Here is a 15,149-nt window from a genome sequence, read left to right as displayed (position 1 = left end):
CAGAGGAAAAAACTAAGCCATACTTGAGCTCCGTAGGGCGTAGGAGACGTGGGGAACAAGGAGGAAATACCCCCTCCCCCCCGCCCTTCTGCCCTGCCCCGTCCCGCCTCTGCTGGAAAGTGAGTCACTACTTCCCCCGCCTACACTGACTGCTTTACTCTCAGTCTTGGTTGTTACAAACAGTGCCAGTGTGTGAGTGAGAGAAAAAGCACTGTGCAGCACCACCTTCATTACTAAAGTAATAGCTACTATGCAAATTCCACGCTCAAATGTTCCACGCCCTCTTCTTATCGGGGGAGCAGTTTCCATGGCGTTGTCAGGCATTTCCAAAAGGGAGGAGATGTCATTAAAAATGTATTAAATGTGTTAAAATGAATAAATGACACTACAAAGCTGATGCTAGCTCTTCCATGGAGCTGACATGGCTGGTTAGTTAGCTAGCTAGCCACAGAGCCTTCTGGATAATACCAAAGAGTGTATCAGTGTATCTAACATTGTTTAATAACAGAGAAATAGGTCTAAGTACAATGAACAAAAATATAAACACAACATGTAAAGTTTGGTCCAATGTTTCATGAGCTGAAATAAAGGATCCCAGAAATGTTCCATTCCCACAAAAAAAATGTTATTTCTCTAATTTCTCTATATCCCTGTTAGTGAGCATTTCTCTTTTGCCAAGATAATCCATCCACCTGACAGGTGTGGCATATCAAGAAGCTGATTAAACAGCATTATCATTACACAGGTGCACCTTGTGCTGGGACAAACAAAATGCCACTCTAAAATGTGCAGTTTTGTCACATAACACAATGCCACAGATCTCTCACGTTTTGGAGAGTGCAGTTTGCATGCTGACTGCAAGAATGTCCACCAGAGCTGTTGCCAGAGAATTTAATGTTAATTTATCTACCATAAGCATCCTCCCATATCATTTTTGAGAATTTGGCAGTACATCCAACCGTCCTCGCAACCGCAGACCACGTGTGTGGCGTTTGCTGATGTCAACATTGTGAACAGAGTGCCCCATGGTGGCAACGGGTTTATGGTATGCAGGCATAAGCTACTGACAATGAACACAATTGTATTTTATCTCTGGCATGCACATGGATGCTGTGCCGAGATCCTGAGGTCTATTTTCGTGCCATTCATCCACCGCCATCACCTCATGTTTCAGCTTATTAATGCACGCCGCTATGTCACAATGATCTGTACATAATTCCTGGAAGCTGAAAATGTCAATGGCCTGCATACTCACCAGACATGTCATCCATTGAGCATGTTTGGGATGCTCTGGATCGAGGTTTATCACAGCATGTTCTAGTTCCCGTCAACATCCAGCAACTTCGCACAGCTATTGAAGAGGAGTGGGACAACATTCCACAGGCCACAATCAACAGCCTGATCAACTCTATGAAATTGAGATGTGTCGCGCTACATGAAGCAAATGGTGGTCACAACAGATACTGACTGGCTTTCTGATCCACACCCATACATTGTTTTAAAGGTATCGATCAAATTCAAATCAAATTATTTTATAAAGCCCTTTTTTATATCAGCCGATGTCACAAAGTGCTTATACAGAAACACAGCCTAAAACCAAAACAGCAAGTAATGCAGATGTAGAAGCACGGTGTCTAGGAAAAACTCCCTAGAAAGGCCACAACCTAGGAAGAAACCTAGAGAGGATCCATGCTCTTACGGGTGGTGAGTTCTCTTCTGGCTGTGCCGGGTGGAGATTATAAGAGTATATGGCCATTAAGGCCAGATTGTTCTTCAAGAAGGTCAAACGTTCATAGATGACCAGCAGGGTCAAATAACAATCACAGTGTTTGTAGAGGGTGCAATAGGACAGCACCTCAGGAGTAAATGTCAGTTGGCTTTTCATAGCTGAGCATTCAGAGGTTGAGACAGCAGGTGTGGTAGAGAAGGAAGAGAGATAGGGAGAGAGAGAGGGAGAGGGAGAGAGAACAGTGGGTCTGGGAGAAGGTAGCAGCAGCTCCACAAGATAGCACGTCTGGTGAACAGGTCAGGGTCCCATAGCCGCAGGCAGAACAGCAGAAACTGGATCAACAGAATGACCAGGTAGACTGGGGATGAGGACAGCCAGGAGTCAACAGGCCACGTAGTCCTGAGGCATGATCCTAGGGCTTAGATCCTCTGGAACGGGGGGAGAAAGAGATACAGATGGGAGAATAAGAGGGAGGATACCCAAATTCACACAGGACAATAGATAAGACAGGTGATTTTAACCAGATAGGACAGACTGAGGCTAGCCCCCCGGCACAGACTATTGCAGCATAGATATGTGACCAACAGATGCATTTCGGTATTCCCAGCCATGTGATATCCATATATTAGGGCCTAGTGAATTTATTTAAATTCACTGATTTCCTTATATGAGCTGTAACTAAGTAAAATCTTTAAAACTGTTGCATGTTCCATTTATATTATTGTTCAGTATACTTGTCATGTTAGATGACGCTAATATTAGTTTACAAAATGGTTGTCTGCTTTGGTGTATTTGGTTGGCTTTGCTATTTAGCAAGCTGAGACCTTAGGGCTTGATTGAATCAGATCAGCTTTAGCCAACATCTACATAGCTGTTGTTTTGGTGGTGTCAGATGTGTAACTGCTGTTAGAGCTGTCAAATCCACAAGTGGCTCCCTCCGTTACACCTAAAGCGTACAATGAGAGATTAATCTGTACCTTGACTAGGATAAAATAAATACTCATTATTTAGTTGAATGATTTTTCAATATGAGCGTAATTATTTCTATGTAGCATACACATTCTTATTCTGAACTTTTAAGGCGAATGGGGCGTGTCTGGCTTCCTGACAATGATCGCAAGAGCAGCTGCTCACTGATTTGACACCTGAAATTAAGTTTAACTTCCAACACTGCCAAAACATCCACTATGCGGGTGTGTGCTATCGCTGGATAAAGCTTGATCTGATTGAATCTAGACCTTAATACTGAAGTTGGTAGTCCAATGTCCTGAGGAGAACAGCATGGTTATACTGCCCCCTGTCCAGTATAGATAGCACAAAACATGCAATATCTTTTGTTATTCTAATGTTACATTTCTGCACTGTTCTTTGTCATTGATATACTCTACATTTGTGTGCTTATTCCCTAACTGATTACTCAATCATTCTTACTTGCTCTGATGTATTCCATATTGCAAAATTGCGCACCATGCAGTAGCAAAAAAAACATATAGAAAGTGCTAATTTCACTCAACAAGTTTTGTTAAAGGGTAGAAGACGATGTGGGCTAGATCATAGTCTAGGCCACATCGAATGAGCATGTACAAAGTAACAATACAAAACATACATCATTTTAGCAAACATTTAAAAGGCAACATAAAATAATCCAAGTGACTTGTGACTGAATAAACTGAATAAACATTTAAATACAATACATTATACTATAGACCTGCCAAATTACTCCCATCCAGCATTAAAACATTAGAAACAGAATGAACAAAATGTATTCTATATTTATTTTAGAAGATGCAACAATTATTCATGAAGCAAACATTGGATAACTTGGTGAAGGTGTGGTAGAGAGAAGCTGTCTGTTTTCCTCCCCCTCCTTAGTCCTGCAAAACATCAACAGTCAGGAACCATTCTCCTAATTGATAACTTTGACATATTGGCATAATAAGAAATCTGATGGGCAACAGCATCACCCCCATAACCTCCATGAAGTCTAAAGACATGTTTAAAGATTTTTTCAGTAGAAGCATTTATTGTCAAAAGGAAACATTAATCATACATCAAATTAAGCTTTATTTATACAGCACATTTCAGACATGGAATGCAACACAATGTGCTTCACAGGAAGAAAATTGTATTTTTGTTGAAATATGTACTAAACAACGAACATAAGAGGATAAAAATGAAAAAACGTTAAAACTGAACGACTAAAGAAAAGAAAAGCCAAAAAGGTGAGTTTTAAGATTTCTTTAAAAAAATTCCACATTTTCAGCCCCCACTCAGGTTCTCTGGCAGGCTATTCCAGGGGCTGGGGCATAATAACTAAAGGCTGCCTTTCCATGCATCTTGGTCCCAGGCTTTGGGATAGTTAAAAGGCCAAAGGACTGGGTGCATCATTTAAAAGCATGTCTGACATGTATTAGGCTGCACAATCGTTAATTGATTTAAAAACCAATAGAAAAATCTTTAAATGAATTCTAAAACTCACAGGCAGCCAGTGCAGAGACCTTTAAAACCGGTGTAATGTGAGCTCTCTGTCTGGTCTTGGTCAGTATCTGTGCTGCAGCATTCTGTATGTTTTGCAGCTGACCAATGACTTTCATTGGTAGACCAGACAGGAGAGCATTACAGTAGTCAAGCCTGCTTGTAATAAAAACATGGATGAATCTCTCTGTATCAGCCTGAGAGAGAAACGGCCGCACCTTGGCAATGTTCCTTAGGTGGTAAAAAGCTGGTCACATTCCTAACGTGATTCAAAATGAAGTTATGAATAAAAAAATAAAACCTACATTTTTTACCTGGTGTTTTATCTTTATTGCTTGTGAATTAACATATGCGGCCAGATTCCTTCTCTGTGCTATGGCTCCAATAATAAGTACCGTGGTATTGTCCTGATTTAGCTGGAGGGAGTTGTGAGCCATCCAAGTATTTAAATCACTAGTACAATCTAATAATTTATCCGTAGAGCTGAAATCCTCTGGTGACACAGAAATGCAAAGTTGTGTATCATCTGTGTAGCAGTGAAAATCAATGCTGGGCTTTCTGATAATGCTGCCAAGAGGTAACATATATAAACTGAACAGTACCAATTTAGAATTGGACCGGAGAGGCCAACCCACCTCTCCAGTCTGTCCAGAAGGACATCATGGTCAACAGTGTTGAATGCAGCATTTAAATCCAAGAGTACAAGGAGAGAGAGCTATTTGGCATCTGTGTTGGCTGTAAGATCATTTACCACTTTAACTAAGGCTGTCTCTGTGTCCTAAAACCTGACTGAAATTTTGCAAAAACACAGTTGGCACGTAAAAAAATATTTTGCTGTATGAAGACCAATTCCTCCAGAATTTTGCTTAATTTAAGGATCGGACCCTTTTTTTCAACTTTTGCCGAAAACGACATACCCAAATTTTACTGCCTGTAGCTCAGGACCTGAAGCAAGGATATGCATCTGATCATTTGAAAGGAAACACTTTGTGGAAATGTTAAATTAATGTAGGAGAATAAAACACATTAGATTTGGGAAAATATATTTATAATTTTCCATAATATTTGAAATGCAAGAGAAAGGACATAATGTATTATTCCAGCCCAGGTGCATTTTAGATTTTGTATATGTGCAAAGTTTAGACTGATACAATTAACCATTTTATATCTGTTCAAAGTGTTGAATCAAGACTGCCCAAATGTGTCTAATTTGTTTATTAAAAACTTTATGTTCAAAATTGTGCATTCTCCTCAAACAGTAGCATGGTATTATTTCACTGTTATAGCTACTGTAAATTGGACAGTGCAGTTAGATTAACAATAAATTAAGCTTTCTGCCTATATCAGTTATGTCTACAGTTCAAGTCGGAAGTTTACATACACTTAGGTTGGAGTCATTAAAACACGTTTTTCAACCACTCCACAAATTTCTTGTTAAAACTTCTTCGGGATAGGGGGCAGCATTTTCACTTTTGGATAAATACCGTGCCCAAATTCAACTTCCTGCTACTCATCCCCAGAATATAAAATATGCATAGTATTAGTAGATTTGGATAGAAAACACTCTGAAGTTTCTAAAACGGTTTGTCTGTGAGTATAACAGAACTTATGTAGCAGGCAAAACCCCGAGGACAAACCATTCAGAATTATTATTTTTTTAGGTCACTGTCTATTCAATAAGATTTCCTTGGGAAACCAGATTTCTAAGGGACTTGTTTGCCGTTCTTACTGCTTCCACTGGATGTCACCAGTCTTTAGAAATTGGTTGAGGTTATTCCTTTGTGTAATGAAAAAGTACGGCCATCTTGAACAAATGTCACGTCATGTGTACTGTTTGATAGTTGCGCAAGACCAGTTTGTTGTGTTCCTGTATTGAACACAGATCATCCCGTCTTCAATTGTATTGATTATTTACGTTTAAAAATATCTAAAGTTGTATTAAAAAGGTAGTTTAAAATGTTTTGGCAAAGTTTACAGGTAACTTTTGAGATATTTTGTAGTGACGTTGGTCAAGTTGGAACCTGTATTTTTCTGGATCAAACGCGCCAAATAAATGGACATTTTGGATATATATGGACAAAATTAATCGAACAAAAGGACCATTTGTGATGTGTATGGGACATATTGGAGTGCCAACAAAAGAAGCTCGTCAAAGGTAAGGCATGATTTATATTTTATTTCTGCGTTTTGTGTCGCGCCTGCAGAGTTGAAATATGCTACTCTCTCATTGTTTACTGTTGTGCTATCTTCAGATAATAGCATCTTATGCTTTCGCCGAAAAGCCTTTTTGAAATCTGACATGTTGGCTGGATTCACAACGAGTGTAGCTTTAATTTGGTATCTTACATGTGTGATTTAATGAAAGTTTGATTTTTATAGTATTTTATTTGAATTTGGTGCTCTGCATTTTCCCTGGCTATTGGCCAGGTGGGAGGCTAGTCTTCCGCCTATCCCAGAGAGGTTTTAACAAACTACAGTTTTGGCAAGTCGGTTAGGACATCTACTTTGTGCATGACACAAGTCATTTTTCCAACAATTGTTTACAAACAGATTATTTCACTTATAATTCACGCTATCACAATTCCAGTGGGTCAGAAGTTTACATACACTAAGTTGACTGTGCCTTAAAACAGCTTGGAAAATTCCAGAAAATTATGTAATGGCTTTAGAAACTTCTGATAGTCTAATTTACATAATTTGAGTCAATTGGAGGTGTACCTGTGGATGTATTTCAAGGCCGACCTTCAAATTCAATTGATATGGTCCAGAGTATGAGGGTGGTTATAAGTGGGCCCAGAAACATGTTGGTTAAAGTCCATAGAGCTCAAAAGATTCATGAATTCAATGGCCTTGGAGTCGGTCTCTTTGTCAACAGGAATACCAACACAATGATTTTATCATAGTTCTCAAGGGCAATAGACAATAGTTCAAAGAAATCAGTAAAGAAAGTGCTTTGGTGGTCTATACATTGGTAATGGCCACCACTGGTGGCTGACATTTAAACAGTATAGCATGATGCTCTAAAGACCCAAACTATAAAGAGTTTATATAATGTGTCGTTACATACCTATTTGAAGGCTTGTGTCGAATTGTAATTTTGGGGGGGAGGGCGGTGCTAAAGTGATCTTCAGAATTAAACAGCGGCTTTTGAGTCATGATAGCTCTCAATGATTACGCAAAAAATGACTAGGTATCCACCCTTACCCTTTCTCTGTCCCTTCCTTGTTTTAAAACTGTGAGAGAAGTGCTACACCTGGTGGAGAGAGGTTTTAAGACAGAATTAGTTGCTTTACGCCTGCTGTACATTACGCCATGAAACGTCACGATGTCACGTACAGCGTCGGAGGGGTCAGTTTCTTCCATTACCATGTCAATCAATGCTTGAATAGAAACGTAGTTCACACCCCATGTTTTGATGTCAACACAGTTGCTATAGTCCCATTTGTTTTCTTTGCAGCCTCGTTTGAATGTTGCGGTTTTGCACATTTGTATGGAATGGGTTTAGTGAAAGTTAGACTCCTACCCGTATACATGGATGAATGCTTCATTGCAGACTGGAACCATTTAACTCTGTGTACTTTGTAGCTACATCTTGTGTGGACAGCTTTGTGTCAAGTCAATTCAGTGCATAAATGTTGTTGAGAAAAGTAGCAAAACGTTTGTAGTTTTCGATGGCTAAAATTATATCTTTCAAAAAGGCACGGTAGAAAGGACTGTCAACACATACTGAACAGCTCAAGTTATAGACAGAACCATGCTACATGGCAGACCAATCCAAACTCATCTCCCAGCATGTCCAGCTCATCCATTATCTCAGCCAATCATAGCTAGCGGGAAGGTTCCTGGCTTTTTCTGTGGCCAAACCAACTAGGCTCGTAATTTTACAATTTCATTCGTATTTACCGATGGCAAACAAGTTTGTTATTAAGGCACATGAATGTTCATACTCCACAAGGCATTTCAAGGTAAAAACGTATTTTGATAAGTTTCCTGAAATGAGTCACAAATGCATAACATGATGCAGCCACCACCATGCTTGAAAATGTGATGTGTTCTGTTGGATTTGCCCCAACACAATGCTTTGTATTCAAGATGTAAAGTTAATTTCTTTGCCACGTTTTTTGCAGTTTTACTTTAGTGCCATTTTGCAAACAGGATTCATGTTTTGGATTTATTTTTCTGTACATGCTTCCTTCTTTTCATTCTGTCATTTAGGTTAGTATTGTAGAGTAACTACAATGTTGTTGATCCATCCTCAGTTTTCTCAAATCACAGCCATTAAGCACATTTTTACTCCTGAACTTTTTAAACCTGAGGTTGAATACTTATTGACTGAAGACATTTCAGCTTTTCATTTGCAATGAATTTCAAAAAATGTAATTCCACTTTGACATTATGGGTGGGTATTGTGTGTTGGCCAGTGACACAAAATCTAAATTTAAACAACAGTGCAGTTCAAGAAGAAGAAAATATTTACCAAATAGACAAATATAAAAAGTATTAATTAAAAGGAACACAATAACAATAACGAGGCTATATACAGGGGCACCGGTACCGAGTCAGTGTGTGGGGGTACAGGCTATTTGAGGTAATCTGTACATGTATGTGGGGGCGAAGTGACTATGCATAGGTAAGAAACAAACAGTGAGTACCCCGATCAGAGTACCCCGGGGTCCCTTTAACAGTTTTAGAACCTTTAGAGTGTTTTCTATCCAATACTACCATGCATATGCATATCCCAACTTCTGGGTCTGAGTAACAGGCAGTTTACTTTGGGCAACTCAGTCATCCAATCCACTTCCGAATACTGCCCCCTAGCCTTAAAAATGTTTTAAAAAATACGCAAAAAAAAAAAAAAAATAGCACAATTGGAGCAGCCATGTTCTTCGGCACCATCTAGCTGAACTAAGGTGGAATCATTAGTCCAACAGCTGCAAACTAGAGTTGATATTGTACAAATTCAGGTTTGTTTTTCCTCGTTTGCATCCATTTGCTTGCGTTTAAAAAAGTTTTTCTACAAAATTGGGGGAATGAATGCACACACACAGTTCACTTTAATAGCAGCCACATACAAACCGCATGATCACTTTGCTCATTAATTCCTTCTGACATGCTCTCCTCCTCTCACCTTTTCCCTTTGCTTGTGGACTTCAGTGCACAACACATCAGCTGTCTGTGACCAGGCAAGAAACTTTCCAAGCCAAATCTTCATATTATAACCACCGAAGGAGGGAGTCATGTTCGGGCGGAGCTCGGCGGTCGTCGTCACTGGTCTACTAGCTGCCACTGATCCCCTTTTCCTTTTCTGTTAGTTTTGTCTTATTGGTTTCTTATTTGGGTCTTTTCTGTTTCTTATTTGGGCTTTGGTTAGGGCTATTTAAGCCGAGTATGCCCGCCTGTTTTTGTGCTGGCTTCTTCCTCTGTTAGTTTGTGGATGTGCATTTGTATTTTATTTTCTCCGGACTGTTTGGGTCCTGTTTTTGGGCATGTCAGTTTTATGCGCCTAGTGTTTTTGGCATGGCCGTTTTGTACCGGAATAAATACGATTGTCCTAACCCTCTGCTCTCTGCGCCTGACTCCAAACCCACTACGCCTAGAAGACCTGACAGAAGCCTGCACCATTACATGGAGTCAGCAGGAGCAGCGGCCACTCCTCTTCCATCTATGGAGGAGCGCATCCTCCATCATACGGCCATCCTCTATCGTATCGGGTCAGCGATGGACCAAATGATGGAGAGAATGGGAGCGATGGGAGAAGAGTGGTCTCCCTACCTCACCTCCAGCACCACCTTCGACGACTCAACCCATTCCTCCGGGGGCGTCCGACCCCAGCGCACTTTGTCTCGTACCCCCGAGGGAGTACGATAGAGAGGCGGCTGGGTGCCAGGGATTTTTGCTCCAGCTCGAGCTATACCTGGCTACAGTTTGGCCGACACCCTTGGGTGAAGAGAGTGTGAGCGTCCTCGTCTCCTGCCTGATGGGCAGAGCCCTGGAGTGGGCCAACGCGGTTAGGAATAGCCCAGACTCTGCAAGGGACCACTACCCAGAGTTCACCTGCCATTTCTGGGCCGTGTTCGACCACCCTCCAGAGGGCCGAGCGGCGGGTGAACGGCTGTTCCACCTTAGGCAGGAGACGAGGAGCGCGCAGGACTTCGCACTGGAGTTCTGGACCTTGGCCGCTGAGGTGAGGTGGAATGACAGGACCCTGATGGACCACTACCAGTTTAGCCTCTGGGAGGACATCCGCAGGGAGCTAGCTTGCCGGGACGCCACTCTCTCCCTCGATGAGCTCATAGACATGTCCATCCGACTGGACAATCCGCTAGCTGCCCGTGGGCGTTCAGAAAGGGCCCTGTCAGTTCCACCTCCTGGCCCTCCCGCTCCCATACCTATGGAGTTAGGGGGGGCTGCAGGGAGGGGGTCCGGAGAGGAGGCTCCTCCTGCACCAGCTGTGTTCGGAGAGGACACACTTCCGACCGGTGCTGGAGGAGCTCGTCTGGAAGTCGAGAGGGCAGGCAGAACACTTCTCGGTCACCCCAGGTGAGTCAGCACCAAACTCACCCAGAGTTCCCTGTTGGTCACACGTTTTTATTAACCTCTCTGATCATGGAACCTGGTAGCGAGACGAAATTCCACAACATACGGTGATCGCTACATAATAGTCATATTAAACATTCATGAAAATACAAGTGTCTCACATGTATCGAAAGCCTAGAATCTTGCTAATCCAACTGCGTTGTCAGATTTAAAAAAGGATTTACTGCAAAAGAATACGATGGATTATCTGAGTGTAGCCCCATAAAAATAAAAAAAAATTCAACCAGCACAGGCGTAACATAATCACAAACTGCATTAAAATAAATTGTTTACCTTTGACGATCTTTGTCTGTTTGCAATCCCGATGCTCATTGTTATACAATGAATTATCTTTTGTTTGATAAAATCTGTTTTTATAGCCTAACACGAAACATTTTGTGAACCACTTGTGTTGTGAATTCCGTCTCATTCCATTTTCGACGACACATTCCAGGTAAATAACCCACACAGAACGTTTGGTTTCACTGCAATCAACTGGTTTGTTTGTAAACACAATCAAACCTGATGGGTCATTTCGCGGGACGTATTGACTGAAAGAAACCGATTTGAAGACAACAAGTCATGACATCATTGTGCACCAATGATTTGCCCGCTGTTTCGTTGATTGACTGTATTTTAACCCAATGACCACTGATCGTCTTGAAATCTAGCTGGGTAGATAGCCAATGAGCTGAGGTAAACGGCAATAGGTCATGTTTATGTGTTGCAAGACCAACTCATGTAGTAAGCTCCGGGGTAAAGAGAGTAATTCGCTGTTGAAGTTTCATACCGGAAGGAGCAACACATATTACGCACATCGTTGTTTCGCATATTCAGCTGTTCATATATCAATCATTATGAAGACTAAGTCAGGGAAAGCTAAATCTAAGTCTAGATAAATGGATGTACACACAATTTTAGAATAAATTGATTGGGAATGTGACACAGAGATTGTTGTAGGACGATTCATTTAGCGATTCCCAAGTGGAGGAATATTTTTTTAACGGGAGAGGACATAAGTAAGTTCTTCTTATGCTAATGCCCTTGTTTGAAATTAATAATATAAAATATTATTTTTTATTTATTTTAGAAGCAATATATAAACATGTAATGTCATGAAATGTGAGATGCGTGTGTCTGCCGCCCCACCCCAACCCACACTAAATAGCCTATTTGAGGCTGTTGAGGGGAGGGCAGTCCCACAACATTGGCCAAAGTGAAATGGAGACAGTAGATACAGCTGGTCTGTTGTAATATAATAAAGACAGTAGATCTAGCTGGTCTGTCATAATATATTCAACCTTATGTTCCCTGTACTCTATATATATCTGTTTTATGATACCTGTTGTTACAGGGCTCATATGTGAAACTATTCTAAGTGAACATTTTCTTTCACAGTGACACTGACTCCGAATGGCAGCCCGCAGGGCCAAGGTCACCATCCCCCACTGAAGCTGGTTCATCCAGCTCCTGACACAAGTGGTGTTCATCTGCACAAATGTATTTCTGCAGGCATGGATGTGCCTCAGGGCCAAAAGGGCACAGCATGGAGGCGTCGCTGTGTTCTTTGCAAAATTAAGTCCCTCATCACCTGCGCCACATGCTTGGTGACCCTCTGTTTACAGCAGAAAGACTGCTATGGCACCTGGCATCAGCAGCACAATATTGTGTAGAGCTTTGGAAAAGTGGGTGGGGTTATATCCTGCCTGTTTGGCCCTGTCCGGGGGTCTCATCGGATGGGGCCACAGTGTCTCCTGACCCCTCCTGTCTCAGCCTCCAGTATTTATGCTGCAGTTATGTGTCTGTTAGGGTCAGTTTGTTATATCTGGAGTACTTCTTCTGTCTTATCCGGTGTCCTGTGGGAATTTAAGTATGCTCTCTCTAATTCTCTCTTTCTCTCTCTCGGACGACCTTAGCCCTAGGACCATGCGTCAGGACTACCTGGCACTCCTGGCTGTCCCCAGTTCACCTGACCTTGCTGCTGTTCTAGTTTCAACTGTTCTGCCTGCGGCTATGGAACCCTAAACTGTTCATATTTACTCTTGAGGTGCTGTCCTGTTGCATCCTCTACAACTACTGTGATTATTATTATTATTATTATTATTATTATTTGACCTTGCTGGTCATCTATGAACGTTTGAAAATCTCGGCCATGTTCTGTTATAATCTCCACCCGGCACAGCCAGAAGAGGACTGGCCACCCCTCATAGCCTGGTACCTCTCTAGGTTTCTTCCTAGGTTTTGGCCTTTCTTGGGAGTTTTTCATTGCCACCGTGCTTCTACACCTTTATTGCTTGCTGTTTGGGGTTTTAGGCTGGGTTTCTGTACAGCACATTAAGATATTAGCTGATGTACGAAGGGCTATATAAATACATTTGATTTGATAGAGGACTCAGGGTCTTCCAAATATTGAAAGTGTGTAAATAGTTACCCATGTTATTTTGTAAGTGTATTTATTTTTTTCTTCATATTTTTTTCCCCATATTTTTTGTCCATTTTTTTGGGGGGGTGTGTTAGAATACCATTTTGGTATTTTGTATATAGTTATTTGTTTCAAAATGTATACCTTCACCAATTTGGCCACTTGGGTACATTTGGGCTACTTGTGTGGGACACCTGGGTGACTTCATGATAAATGTCATGTAGCACACTCATTTTGGAAGTTGTCATTCTGAAACTTTGCACAAGTACTGTTGCCCTATTATATTTTTCACTGAAATTGTCCCCATCATCCTATCTGAATGTTTGTTTTATCTTGTTCATTTTAAAGATGATGATACAAAAAGAAAAAAAAAGAAAACAATTTGCATTGTATTATCTAAACCAGATCTATTGTGTTATTCTCATACAATCAATTCACATTTACACAAACTTCAGTGTTTTCTTTCAAATGGTACCAATAATATGCATATCCTTTGTTCTGTGCCTGAGCTACAGGCTGTTAGATTTGGGTATGTCTTCAGGCGGAAATTGAAAAAAGTAGAACACCACTTGTGTCAGGAGCTGGATGAACCAGCTTCAGTGGGGGATGGCGACCTTGATCCCTGCGGGCTGCCATTCGGAGTCAGTGTCACTGTGAATGAAAATGTTCACTTAGAATAGTTTCACATATGAGCCCTGTAACAACAGATATTATAAACAGAGTAAGTTAATGCAACCGCTGTGTCAGATTTCAAAAAAGCTTTACGGAAAAGCATGGAAAAGCAAACCATGCACGGAAAAGCAAACCATGCAATAATCTGAGTACAGCTTTCAGACAACAAAGCAGCCAAAAAAGATATCCGCCATATTGGGGAGTCAACATTTGTCATAAATAGTATCATAAATATTCACTTACCTTTCGGAGGTAAAACATTTTATCATCTGATGAAAAATGCAGGAAATACAGCCATGCTGTGTTCTGTTCAATATTGATTCATTTCACCTTATTTGTTGCACCATTGGGGTTGGTGTTACTAGTTAAAATGAGAGGATAAGTTGTTCTACTCTTACTTCTACAATTTGACCAAGCCTAAAGGAGGAAGGCAGTCACAAGTTTAGAACTACTTTAGGGAAGGCCCTAAAAATTGTCAAAGACTCCAGTCACCCTAGTCATAGATGGTTCTTTCTGCTACCGCATGGCAAGCAGTACCGGAGAGCCAAGTCTAGGTCCAAGAGCCATCTAAACAGCTTCTACCCCCGAAGCCATAAGACGCCTGAGCATCTAATCAAATGGCTACCCAGACTATTTGCATTGTCCCCCCCTCCCCCTCTTTTATACCGCTGCTACTCTCTGTTATTATAATCTATGCATAGTCAATTTAATAACTCTACCTATATGTACATAGTACCTCAACTAACCGGTGCCCACGCACATTGACTCTCCGGACTCTTCTTATCTGTAATTTGCTTAACTGCTTTGTTGGTTAAGGGTTCGTAAGTAATCATTTCACTGTAAGGTTAAAGTGTTGTAAGGTTCACTGTTGAATATGGCGCATGTGACTAATGCAATTTGATTGATTAGATAGAAATAGATTTTCCCATGTTATTGCAGATTTGTCAGGACATTGTAACTTAGGAAAGCTCATTCCAAAATAATGATGTGATTTCTGTCCCAGTAGATAGCACTGTAGGGAAGTCTTCAATTTAGACCACAATTATTTGAATTAGGTGTTAGTGAAGGGCTGGAACAAAAAACTGTAAAGTTCAGAGTATAAAAAATACCTGTGGATATCATGAGTAAATGTGCCCTCATGTACTGGATAAGATTATGAATGTTGAAGCTTAAAACCATTTAAAAAATATATTGTTTCTTCCCTAATGTCAGTCGCTCCTAAGGCCCTGGCTCCTACACCTGCATACTGTTTGAGTTTCACTGATCAAACTTTAG

General features: G+C 41.0%; 2 long non-coding RNA genes across 2 annotated transcripts; one reads left to right on the top strand and one right to left on the bottom strand.

Annotated features, from left to right (window-relative positions):
• Positions 1–479: 479 nt before the first annotated feature.
• Positions 480–11,215, bottom strand: LOC149981658 (uncharacterized). The gene is made up of 2 exons (XR_016497798.1): positions 11,075–11,215; positions 480–2,157 (listed from the first exon to the last, which is right to left on the bottom strand). It is a non-coding gene; the product is annotated as an uncharacterized LOC149981658 (long non-coding RNA).
• A 448-nt stretch (positions 11,216–11,663) lies between these two features.
• On the top strand, positions 11,664–13,580 carry LOC149981657 (uncharacterized). Its single transcript, XR_016497799.1, has 2 exons — positions 11,664–11,799; positions 12,179–13,580. It is a non-coding gene; the product is annotated as an uncharacterized LOC149981657 (long non-coding RNA).
• Positions 13,581–15,149: the final 1,569 nt, after the last annotated feature.

Source organism: Oncorhynchus mykiss, chromosome 8, assembly GCF_057628025.1.
Source record: "Oncorhynchus mykiss isolate SJ-2025 chromosome 8, ASM5762802v1, whole genome shotgun sequence".
NCBI classification, from domain to species: Eukaryota; Metazoa; Chordata; class Actinopteri; order Salmoniformes; family Salmonidae; genus Oncorhynchus; species Oncorhynchus mykiss.
Note: the sequence above shows the minus strand (reverse complement) of the source record. Positions and strands in the feature narration are given on the sequence as shown.